This window comes from Tursiops truncatus, chromosome 10 (assembly GCF_011762595.2).
Source record: "Tursiops truncatus isolate mTurTru1 chromosome 10, mTurTru1.mat.Y, whole genome shotgun sequence".
Taxonomy (NCBI): domain Eukaryota; kingdom Metazoa; phylum Chordata; class Mammalia; order Artiodactyla; family Delphinidae; genus Tursiops; species Tursiops truncatus.
This window is the reverse complement of record NC_047043.1, coordinates 96,736,213-96,749,144: the sequence shown is the minus strand read 5'-3', so window position 1 is coordinate 96,749,144 and position 12,932 is coordinate 96,736,213. Positions and strand designations below refer to the sequence as shown.

Sequence of the window (12,932 nt, the reverse complement as noted above, 5' to 3'; positions counted from 1 at the left end):
CCCCCAGGCACAGCATTACAGGAAAGAGAGTGGGAGGTTGGCCAGAGCCCCTGGGAAAGTCAGGTGCAGGGTTATGGGTGACATACTGTGTATCCTCCAGTAGGAAAGGGGTGGACACTGCAAAGGTAGCTGATGCCTGATGGGGCTGGGGCACGGAGCATTATCCAGAGTCTGCTCAACCTTATTCACTTTCTGGAATTTTCGCCTTCCAAGAGTGAGGGGCAGCTGGGGTAGACGTGTGAATCCTGATCTTAGACTCAGGAGTTCCTGGCTCGTTCTAGGACCTCATAGCTGAGTGACATCCCTGGGCCACAGTTTCTTCCTCTGTTACACAGGCGCAGCCGTGATTACCTAGGAGAGCTGTTGAGAGGCAGAAGGAGTTCATGGCACTCAAACCCTGGCATGGAGTGGATGCCCCATCAGGGCTTTGGCATCCATACCTCTATCTCTATCTTAGGAAATCCAGAAGCAGCAAATGCCTGCTCCACTTTCATTATTTGCCATCCAAATGGCAGCTAATCATAATATTGTTATTTATGAGAGAAATGGATTCAGCATTTTTATTCCAAACAGAAGCTATTGACATTCCTAGAATAGTCCCGGGAGAGGGAAAGCCCATTGCAAAGTGCTCCTTCAGAAACAATTTGCAATCTGTGGCCCAGGCATGGGTCCAGAGATGTGGTCCTTGCTGGTTCTCACTGACTGATAACGAGAATAAAGCACTCCACCGGAGGCCAGGGCTAGGGGCCGGCAGCAGCCAGGAGAGAGCTGACATCTTAATGGGAGAGAATATGTCAGAGCTCTAGGATTGCAGCTTGCCTGCCCAGGCTGAGGTGGGCCGGAGACATCTTGGCAGGTGGGTAAAGAGGGGGCCACAGGGCGTTTCTGTCCTCTTCTGCTTCCCCCCTTGCCCTCCCCCTCCCTCCCTTTCTCTCTGACCCTCTCTTACTTCTCTTTTTACCTTCCTTTTCTCTCCCTCCCTCTCTTCTTTCTTTCCTTATTTTGTTTTCCTTCATTTTTCCTCTTTAAAAAATATTATTAATTAGCCGAGTACTTCTGGTATTTACACCCTGTTAACGATCACAATATTTAAGACAAAAGTTCCCTTTGATCTTCCCATTTAATCCTCATTTACTCCTCCTCCCCTTTGCAGATATAATAGGAATAGTTTGCTGCATGTCCTTCCACACATTGTTTTCTTCCCATTTGGGTACATCTATAAATACCTAGTAAACATCTTTTTGTTTGTGTGTTTATTTTATAAAAATAGCATTGTACTCTAGTTGTCATTCTGTCACTTGCTTTAAAACAACAACAACAACAAAACCTTTTTTTAAGCAAGTTTTCAGTTCATGCAAAATTAAGAGGAAAGGACAGACATTTCCCATATACCTCCTGCCCCCGCATGTGCACAGCTTCCCCCATGATCAACACCACCCCGCAACATGGTACATTTTTTACGACTGATGAACTTACGTTGACACAACGTTATCACCCTAAGTCCACAGTTTACCTTAGGGTTCACTCTTGGTGTTATTGTATATGTTCCATGGGTTTGGACAAATGTATAATGACATGTTCCATTATTATGGCACCCACTGCCCTAAAAATCCTCAGTGATCCGCCCACTCATCCCTCCCCTAGCCCCACTCTTGGGCAACCAGTAATTTTTTACTGTCTCCATAGTTTTGCCTTTTCCACAGTGTCGTGTCGTCAGAATCATACAATATGTAGCCTTTGCAGATTGTCTTCTTTCACTTAGTAATACGCATTTAATATGTCTTTTTATGGCTTGAGAGCTTATTTCTTTTCAGTGCTGAATAATGTTCCATTGTCTGGATGGACCACAATTTATGTTTCCATTCACCTACTGAATGGACATCTTGGTTGCTTCCAAGTTTTGGCAGTTATGAATAAAGCTGCTGTAAATATCTATATTTGGTTTTTTTTTTGGAGGTAAGTTTTCAACTCCTTTGGATAAATAACAATGAGTGGTATTGCTGCATAGCATTAGAAGAGTATGGTTTTGTAAGAAACCAACAAAACGTCTTCCAAAGTGGCTGCACCATTTTGCAATCCCACCAGCAATGAACAAGAGCTCCCATTGCTCTAAATCCTTACCAGCATTTGATGTTGTCAGTGTTCCAGATTTTAGCCATTCTAATAGGTGTGTAATGGTATCACATTGTTGTTTTAATTTGAATTTCCTTGATGACATATGATGTGAGACATCTTTTCATATGCTTAGTTTTGATCTGCATATCTTCTTCTTCGGTGAGGTGTGTGTTAAGATCTTTTGAGTTTCAAATTGGGTTGTTTGTTTTCTTATTGTTGAGTTTTAAGAGTTCTTTGTGTATTGTGGATAGGTCTTTTGCAAATATTTTCTCCCAGTCTGTGGCTTGCCTTCTCATTCTTTTGACATCGTCATCTGCAGAAGTTTTTAATTTTAATGAAGTCCAGTCTATCAATTATTTCTTTCTTGAATTGTTCCTTTGGTGTTATTTAAAAAGTCATCACCATACCTAAAGTTATATAGATTTTCTCCTACATTATATTCTAGGAGTTTTCTCCTTTTGCATTTTATATTTAGGTGTATGTAGGATCCATGATCCATTGTAAGGTAATTTTTGTGAAGGGTATAATGTCTGTGTCTGGATTCATTTTTTTGCATGTGGATGTATAGTTGTTCCAGCACCATTTGTTGAAGAGACTGTCATTGCTCCATTTCATTTCCTTTGCTCCTTTATCAAGGATCAGTTGATTCTATTTATCAGGATCTATTTCTGAGCTCTTCATTCTGTTCCATTGACCTATTTGTCTCTTCTTTCACCAATAGCACACTGTCTTGATTACTATAACTTTATAGGAAGTCTTGAAGTCAAGTAGTGTCTGTCCCCCAGCTTTGTTCTTCTTCAATATTGAATTGTGTTCAAGGTCATACAGCTAGTGAACAGTGATGCCAACTCAAGTCTTGGACTCTTATTCCAGCATAGAAGAGTGGAAGAGACAAGGCTGAGGAAAACAACTAAAGTGAGATCACAGGGGGCCTTGAGCACGAGACTGAGGCACGAGGACCTTGTCCTGATGGCATTGGGGACCCAAGGAAAGTTCTTGAGCAGGAGACTTACTGGGAAGCCTTGGGAAGATTAATCTGGTGATGGTGTGTGGTGTGGGTTGGATGGACAGAGAGTGAGGGGGACCAAGAGGCATTTAGGAGGTGGCTGCAGTTATCCAGGGAGGAATGATGACACCATGAGGAGAAACCCTAAGGACAATACCTGCACAAAGAACCCCCAACTGTCCACTGGGAGGGCCACATGGACGTCTCTTGATGTCCACTCCCAAGGCCACTCCCTATACGACGGTGCATGTCATATCGTGGAGCTGGACTCACCTTTGGCTCTAGAGATGGGCACGTGACCCAGGCCTGGCCAATCAGGGTAAATTCATCATTCCCACTTGAGTGATTGGTTCAGGGAGGAGCACATGACCAAGCTGGCCCAATCAGAATGAATCCCAGACCTCTGTTGATGAAGAGTGCTTGCCTAAAATCAAGGCCAAAATAGAGGCAAATGTAGTCAAGGAGTAGTGAGAGTGAAACTCAGTCATAATGAGTCCTATTGATATCATCTGAGCCCCTGGATCCAGCAACGCCTGAAGCCCCGCTGGGACTTTTTCTTTTATATGACCCAACGAGCCCCCTCCCCTAGACAATGTTTAGTGTAAGCCAGTATGCATTGGGCTTCTTTTGCTTGCAACCTAAAGTGTCCTGACCAACACACCAGTAACCTAGATCAGGAGTCAGCAATCTATAGCTCGTGGGCCAACGTCCGCCTACCACCTGTTTTGTTAAATAAAGTGTTTTTGGGAACACAGCCATGTCCATTTACTTACTTACTGTCGATGGCTGTTCTTACACTGCCAGGCAAGTTGAGTAGTTGTTACAGAGACCCTATAGCCCACAAAGCCTAATATGTTTTTTATATGGTCATTTACAAAAACATACATCAATGCCTGACCTAGATCAATCTCTCTCACCTCCTATTAAGGTGGAAACTGGGGCCCAGAGAAGGGCTGGCCTAACGCTGGGGCAGAGCCAGGCCTAGAACCCAGGTTTTCTGATGCCCAGGCCAGAGTCCTTGTCCCCAGACACTGCCCCAAAGTGTTCTCTGTCCTTCTGGAGGGTGTTTGATTCACTTGGCCGTTGAATCCCTCTCATAGGCCCAGACAAAATCCTTCTCTGCAGCCTCCCTGTGATGCTCCTGGGAGTTGCAGGGAGCATGGGAAATTGAATTCCATAAATAACCGAACCTGACAGTCCAGCCAGTCCAGCCCGCCTCCCCTAGCGACCTGCTAACGGGAGCTGGAGCAGACATGGAGGACAATTGTCCTGATAGGGACCCCATCCAAATCCCGCAGATGCTCTCCTGGCCATGGGACCCAGGACCAGAGGAAGGTCCACTTGTAGAATGCTTGTACATCATCCAAATAAGATAGGGCAGGGGTTTGAGACTCACCCATCATAAAGGGGCTGAGAGGTGATTTGGGTCACACGGGGTAGGGCTGGGAGGGCTCAGAGGCACGAGGAATGTGCAGTCAGAGAAGGTTCTCTGGAGTAGGCAGTCTGGAGCATTGAAGGACAAAATTTAAAACGTTCAGGAAACCCTTTGCTACCTCTCTGAACCCTTCCCCTCCCCCAGCCGTCTACACTCCAGCCACATGAGCATAACCCAAACGTGCCAGACCCACTTCTGCCTCAGGGCCTTTGTACTGGCTGTTTCCTCAGCCAGGAGTTGCCGACTCTCAGACCTTCACGCTGCTTCTTTCTTCTCGTCATTCGGGCCTCAGCATACTTGTCACCACCTCTGAGAAGCCTTCCCTCGCCGCCTATCTTGAAGCTGCTGGCTGAGCCTAGTCGGTCTCCCTCTCATCCTCCTTTCTTGTTTTCTTGTATCTCTGGCCTCTAGAACAGTCCGTGGCCTGGGGCAGGGGGAGATCAATAATATCTGTTAAGTGAGTGACCGGGGAAGCACCATGTGCCCCGGGTACTTACAGTTCAGTGTGGGAGACACAAATCCCCTGTGGTGTGAGAGGCTCCACGAAGGGAAGGGGAGGGGAGGGCAGCTTGGAGATGGGATCTGCCGTGGCCTTGGGGGGCAGGGAAGACTTCCGTGAGCAGGGCAGGGTGGGCAGGAGTGAGTTGGGAAAGTGTGAAGGAGACTGGTGGAGGGAAAGCGAAGCATCAGAGGTGAAGGAGCGTGGGTGAGGAACTCAACGCAAGAGTGGAGGGGAGGTGGGGCTGTGAGGCTGGACGGGGCCAGGGTTGGGGGGCGGGGGCGGGGGCGAGGCCCAAGGCCAGGGCCAGCTGCGGTGTGTTAGGGAGGCTGGACTTCATTCCAAGCCAGGACGGTGGTGGAGCAGGGACATGACAAAAGCAGCCCTGGGCTTGAGAGGCTCATTTCAAGGAAGTGTTGGAATCAGAAGGCAGGACCAAGGCGGGAAGATCTCTCTCCTGGGAGGGGGTAGGGTGGTCACCAGAGAAGAAGATGGGGTGACCTGGACCCTCTGTTCCACCGCCTCCCCCAGCATCCACACCCAGGGCTGCTGTCCTGCCACAGCCCAGGCCTGGCGCCTCCAGGATGCTAGGTGGGCAGCTTCCTGGAGGAGGTAACCTGGAGCAGCCCTGGACCCATTCGAACAGGGAGACCTTAGCCCAAGGCTTTTGCTACCAGTGGGTAGTGGGTAGTTTTGCTACCAGTGGGCTGTGTGAACGTGTGCACCTCTCTGTGCCTCAGTTTCCTTATCTGTCGAACAGGGAGAAGAGCAACACCAACATCTTGGTCTAAATGAGAGAGTGCATGTCAAGCGCTTAGCACGGAGCCTCACACAGGGTCAGCACCCGGAGGTGACTGTTAGGGGCTGGCTTGTTCTGACTGGAGGTCCCCGCAGGGGGAGGAGGGGCGAGCTGGGAGTAGGGGAGGGTTGCTGGAGGTTTGGGGCTGTCTAAGGCATTTTGGAGAACCCCCAAGTCCCTTCTGGAAGAGACTCATCTTTGGGGATTGCTCAGGGCTGGGTCTGTCCCGCCTGGGCCCCCATCCCCCAGGGCAGCTCTGAGAGAGGCAGTCCTGGGACTGGAAGGGGACCTCAGTCTCTGGAGCTGGAGGCTGCGGACAGAATCCCTGCCTGCTGTCCTGCCACCATTCCTCTGCAGCCACAGCGTGCAGGCCAGGTGGAGACAGCCCAGCTGCCACGTGGAAGGTGACAGATGGCCACAAATGAGGGGTGAATGAACCTGCTAAATCATCAGCTGGGAAATTGAGCATCTCACCTCCCATCTGTGAGAGCTTCTTCCCTGTGGAAGGGAGCGTATGTTCGGGTGTGAGTGTGGGGGGCGTTTGCTGTACATACAGATGGACTCAGTGCCATGGCTAGGGCAAGTGGCATACACGTGCACACATGCTTGCACACGTGTGCGCACACTCGCACACATATGCACACACAAAATTTGCACACACATGCTCACACCACCCTGACTCACATTCTTCCCATCACATGTGCACTCCCATTTGTCCATTCACCTACAGGCTCCTGCGCACACCACTTACACACTTGTTTTACATCCAGAAACACCTACCTACACCTGTCCACACCCAGAGCACAAGGTATCCCAAAAGGTAGATTTGTGCAGCTGCACTTTCTCACATTAACCAAGACCCACAGTTTCTCACACCGCTGAATCAGAGTTGGGTAGGCTGCCTCCAGTTCAGGGGTGCCTCCTGGCTCTCCCTGAGGGAGGGGCCACTTCCCGTGAGGACAGACTCAGTCACGTGACCAGCTCCAGCCCCTGAAGTTGGAGGGGAAGAGCTGTGTGCCCCTCTGGGTGGGAGCCTCCAGAGCCAGCTTCCAGGTCCTCCAGGCTCTCTTCTCCCTCTGCTGTGGTGACCTGTGGCACTCCGGGTAGAGGCTGCCCATTTACTCTGGGTCCCAGGGTGTTGCTGACAGGAAGCAGCGCCTAGGTGACCCTCGAAGTAATGTAGATGCTGAGAAGTAACTCTACATTGCTGTGAGCTATTGTGCTCTGGGGACCACTTGTTACTGCAGCATGACACGGCCTTGGCTGAGAGAGACAACACACACACATCCAAACATACGCACTGTGAGATCACATAAACATTATACATACTGATCTCTGCTCCCAGTTCCTGGCACGGAGCTCCTGAAGCCCTTAGAATTTCCTGAATAATAGGAGCGATTTTTTTCTAATGATGTGACACTTGCTGGGCTCGTGGATGGCTTCAGGATGGGGGCTGGTCCCCAGAAAGACCCAGCCATGATTAGAAGCTTGGAACTTTCAGCCTTGTCCCTCATCCTCCTGGAAGAGAAGAGGGGCTGGAGATTGAGTTAACGATTGGCCGTGCCTCTATGATGAAGGCTCCACAGAAACCTCAAAGTGTTCCTAGAGCTTCTGGGTTGGTGAACATATCCACATGGTGGTGGTGCACTCCAGCTCCACAGGGATAGAAGCTCCTCTACTTGAGACATTTCTGGACCATTCCGTACATACTTCTTCGTCTGGCTGTTCATCCGCATCTGTTGTTATACAATAAACTGGTAACCTAAGTAAGTGTTTCCCTGAGTTCTATGAGCCATTCTAGCAAATTATCAAACCCAACGAGGGGGTTATGGGGACCCTGACTTATATCTGCTTGGTCAGAAGTGCAGGCGATAACTCCGGACATGTGATTGATGTCTGAAGTGGGGGAAATCTTGTGGGACTGAGCCCTTAGCATGTGGAATCTGACGCTAACTCCAGGGAGACAGCGTCAGAACTAAGTTGAATTGGAGGACACCCAGCTGGGGTCACAGAATTGCTTGATGTGTGGAAAACCCACGTGTCTGGTGTCAAAAGTGTTGTGAGTGTGGTCGTAGTGTGAGAGCAAAGGAGAAACACAAGGGGGAGCATGTTTTCTTATGTACACACACATTCCTGCAGGGTTCACACACACACACACACACACACCCCACTCCCTGGGCTCACACACTCTCCACAGCATACTCCAGGCTAGTCTGACAAGCAGGGCATCCAACCTCTGGTCAGGAACAGGGAAAGCAGCGGGAACAGGGTGAGGTGGAAACAGATGTATGGTTCGGTGATGGAGCTGGGGTTGAATTATTTCCTTAGGGGATTTTCTGTTGTCAAAAGATGCAGAACTCAAGTGAGGCTGAGTGAAGTTCCTGAGGGTCAGGGAGCACTTCCTGGGGAGTCCGGAAACTTGGCTTTGGGCCTCATGTGGCCATGTGACCTTCTCTGGTCTGCACCTCCCTGGGGACAGGAATTGCTTTGAATCCAGGAAGGGAGGCTGGTCAAATCTGAATAATAATAAACAACCCAACAGCAGCCTTCCCCGTCACTGAGCCAGCCTCTTCCTGAGTGTCCACTCATGGAATCCTCACAGCAGCCCTCTGAGATCTCAGCTTCCATGGATTAAAGTCCCCTTGACAGACATCTGTGGGTAGCTCCCAGCCCGCAAAGCCCAGTGCTGGGTGTGGGTGTGGGTGATGCCATGATGATCCCTTGTCCCTAGACACAGCTGATCGGAGCCCACGGCAGGAGAGGCAGGCATGATGTTGGGATGGAGTGATGTGGGGATCCCCAGGGGCGAGTGGCCACATCTTGGAGAGCTCTGGCAGGACTACTTGAGCAGGGCCTTCAGATGCTGATGAAAACATGAGTTTTGGTGACAGAAAGACTTGGTTTCAAGTCTCAACTCCTTTGCTTCCTGGCCGTGGAACCTTGGGTAAAGGACTTAGCCTGACTGGGCCTCAGTTTCCTCACCTGTGAAGTAGATATAATCATTGTTACAATCATCGCTGGGTTGTTATCGTGAGGATGAAATGAGAAGATGCTCAGAGCAGCCCCAGGCAGGACCAGTCTGTGCCTCTTTGCATAAAGGCTCATTTCTGATGTTCCTTCCTCCAGGAAGCCTTCCTTGATCTCTTTTTCCTCCGAGCTCATGGAGCAGTTTGTACTTGATTAAAACACCTGTTCCCACTGGACATGAATTTGAGTTCACTGAGTCATGAACTTGTTCTACATTTTATCAAGCACGTCTCTGTATCAGGACCAGGGCTGGGGGCAAGGGTGTGGAGTTGAATAAGAGATAGCTGCCCTCCCCAAATGCCCCACCCATGTGCCTGTAGTCGGGCTTAGGGCCGTGGCCCTGCTGTGTCAGTTCCCACTGCTTGTGGGGCTCAGTGACTGGCACACAGGTCTGCATCAGGGGCTGGGAGACAGAAGAGTGGGGTGGGACGGGCTCAGGCATGGAGTCAAGTCCAAGCTCTGTTTCTTTCTTGCTCTGTGACCATGGGCAAGTCCCTGCACCTCCCTGAGGCTTAGTGTCTCAATCTGTGAAATGGCAGCAATTGGGCCTGATTGTCTCTAAGTGCCCCTGGGCGCTGGCCCTGCAGAGTTACTGAGCATGAGCTTGTCCTCGCATGGGAGGATGGTGGGTGGCCCAGAGCCAACCCCAGGCTCACCCCCTCCAGGCCCCAAGTGCATCCTGCAGGGGAAGCAAGGGAGGGTTAAGGTCGAGCTTTCAGGAGGCCACCCTTTATTTGGAGTGGCTTGAATTAGCATCTGCAGGCTGATCAGAGTCCGGGTATTAATGAGCCATTGAGTCAGAGGCAGTTTTCCAGTGCACCATGTTGTTAATGAATTAATCACTTCTGACAGCTCCGAACGCCAACTCCATGCTTACCCCCAGCAAGCCTGGGGTGGCCACTGGCTGAGCCACCCAGGGTCCAGGTTGGCTGAGCTGCCCTTGGCACCCCTGCCCCCAGCGGCATTTCAGTAGTTCAGCTTGGGGTCTTGGCTTCTTTAATCTGAATCCAGCCTCTTTCCTTTCCATCCATCACTTTTCCCTGATTCCTAATCCAGTCCCATCCAGGCCAAATCATTCAGCCTCCCCAGCTAGAATAGTGGGTGGCCTCTTCCACTCCTGTCCTCCCACTGCATGAAAAAATACTCTCTCATCTCTTGGGTAACAATGTGCTGAAAATCATATGCTCTCAGAAGTTCATTTTCTCCCTAGGAAGAGAGGTGTTTTATTTGGATGAATACTTGTATACTTTTGGGGGGATCGGGGGTGAGGTCTCCAACAGGAATGCAAATTGAGGGCAGAGCAGAATTGCTCCAGCAGTAAAGGGGATTTTTAGAGACTATGTGGGGAGAAGAGAAAGGAAGAGATGCAGACACGCTTTGGCTGCTCCTTCTGCTTTGACCTTTTGGCAATTCCCTGGCCACTACATGACCTTTCGTACCCCTTGGCCTTTGCTTGAGCTGTTCCCTCCACTTGGAATGCCCAGGTCTCTCTTCTTGGTTTGACACATCTCCTAATCATGCTTCAAAGCCCTCTCTACCTTCTCCAATCAACCCTTTCTGGGTTTCCACTCAACTCTGAAAAGATTGCCTCACAGGTGAAATTAAGGAAACAATCCCATTTACCATTGCATCAAAAAGAATAAAACATCTAGGAATAAACCTACCTACGGAGGCAAAAGACCTATACTCTGAATCTATAAAACACTGATGAAAGAAATCAAAGGTGAAACAAACAGATGGAAAGACATACCATGTTCTTGGATGAAGAATCAATATTGTCAAGGTGACTATACTACCCAAGGCAATCTACAGATTTAATGCAATCCCTATCAAGTTACCAATGGAATTTTTCACAGAACTAGAATTAAAAATATAAAAATTTGTATGGAAACACAAAAGACCCTGAATAGCAAAAGCAATCCTGAGAAAGAAAAACAGAGCTGGAGGAATCAGGCTCCCTGACTTCAGACCATGCTACAAAGCTATAGTAATCAAAACACTATGGTACCATTGCAAAAACACAAATATAGATCAATGGAACAGGATAGAAAGCCCAGACATAAACCCATGCACCTATGGTCAACTAATCTATGAAAAAGGAGGCAAGAATATACAATGGAGAAAAGACAGTCTCTTCAATAAGTGGTGCTGGGAAAACTGGACAGCTACATGTAAAAGAATGAAATTAGAACATTATCTAACACCATACACAAAAATAAACTCAAAATGGACCAAAGAGCTAAATGTAAGGCTGGACACTATAAAATTCTTAGAGGAGAACATAGGCAGAACACTCTTTGACATAAATTGTAGCAGTATCTTTTTTGACCCACCTCCTAGAGTAATGAAAATAAAAACAAAAATAAACAAATGGAACCTAATTAAACTTAAAAGCATTTTCACAGCAAAGAAAACCATGAACAAGATGAAAAGACAACCCACAGAATGGAAGAAAATATTTGCACACAAAGTGACTGACACGGGATTAATCTCCAAAATAGCTCACACAGCTCTATGTCAAAAAACCAAACAAGCAAATCAAAAAATAGGCAGAAGATCTAAATAGGCATGTCTCCAAAGAAGACACACAGATGGCCAAAAAGCACATGAAAATATACTCAAAATCACTAATTATCAGAGAGATGCAAATTAAAACTACAAGGAGGTATCACCTCACACGGGTCAGAATGGCCATCCTCAAAAAGTCTACAAACAATAAATGCTAGTGAGGGTGTGGAGAAAAGGAAAACTTCCTACACAGTTGGTAAGAATGTAAATTGGTATAACCATTATGGAGAACAGCATGGAGGTTCCTTAAAAAACTAAAAACAGAACTACCATATGATCCAGTGATCACACTCCTGGGTGTACATCTGGAGAAAACAAAATCCAAAAATATACATGACTCCAATGTTCATTGCAGCACTATTTACAATAGCCAAGACATGGAAGCAACCTAAATGTCCGTCGACAGAGGAATGGATAAAGAAGTTGTGGTACATATGTACAACGGGATATTACTCAGCCATGAAAAAGAACAAAATAATGCCATTTGCAGCAACATGGATGGGCCTAGAGATTATCATACTAAGTGAAGTAAGTCAGACAGAGAAAGACAAGTATCATGATATTACTCATATGTGGAATCTAATTAAAAAATGATACAAATGAACTTATCTATAAAACAGAAGCAGACTCACAGATTTCGAAAACGAAAACAAACTTACGGTTACCAAAGGGGAAAGGTTGAGGGGAGGGATAAATTAGGAGCTTGGAATTAACATACACACACTACTATATATAAAATAGATAACCAACAAGGACCTACTGTAGAGCACAGGGAACTCTACTCAGTATTCTGTAATAATCTATATGGGTAAAGAATCTGAAAAAGAATGAATATATGTATATGTATAACTGAATCACTTTGCTGTACACCTGAAACTAACACAACTTTGTAAATCAACTATACTCTAATACAATTTTTTTAAAAAGATTGCCTCAGAGGCATTTATAATCCTGCTCTGGATGTATTTGTGTACCCATCTTCCTCCCCTGGAGCTGAGAGCTCCTTGAGGGCAGGGACCTTGTCTCATTCACCACTGTAGCCCCAGGGACAGGCGTGGAGCCTGTCATAGGGAGGAGCTCAGGCCATGGTAGGGAACGGATAGAATTAGTCAAATCCCCATTGATGGAAGAAGGTCCTTTGGGAGGAGTTGAAAGTTTCTACCCTGGGTTTTGGTCATGTGTGCCCCCTGGATTGGTAGCCCCATGAGGGCAGGGCTGAAGTCTGATTCCTCTCAGAGTCCCCAGCATGGCCTTGTCCATGGGTGGTGGCCAAGTGGAAAAACAAGGGTGCGTGGAGCTGAATGAGGCCTGGTGGCTGGACCCTTCCCTGTCCCTGGCTCCATGACTCACCTGGGCCTGGAGCCCGGGCTCCAGGGATCTCAGGCTGCCCAGTCCCGACCCTACACAAGGACTAGGCACAGAATGTGCCACTCATCAGATTGTCATACGCAGGTAGCGTCAGCATCAGGATACAGAACCCCAG

General features: G+C 48.0%; 1 long non-coding RNA gene across 1 annotated transcript in view; it reads right to left on the bottom strand.

Moving 5' to 3' along the window:
- Positions 1-1,259: 1,259 nt before the first annotated feature.
- LOC141279665 (uncharacterized) overlaps positions 1,260-12,932 on the bottom strand; it is a 35,835-nt gene continuing 24,162 nt past the window's right edge. Inside the window, exons 2-4 of the long non-coding RNA XR_012334249.1 lie at positions 4,750-4,980; positions 4,518-4,624; positions 1,260-3,545 (exon numbers count right to left, since the gene is read on the bottom strand). This is a non-coding gene — a long non-coding RNA (uncharacterized lncRNA). The remainder of the gene's footprint in view (positions 3,546-4,517; positions 4,625-4,749; positions 4,981-12,932) is intronic.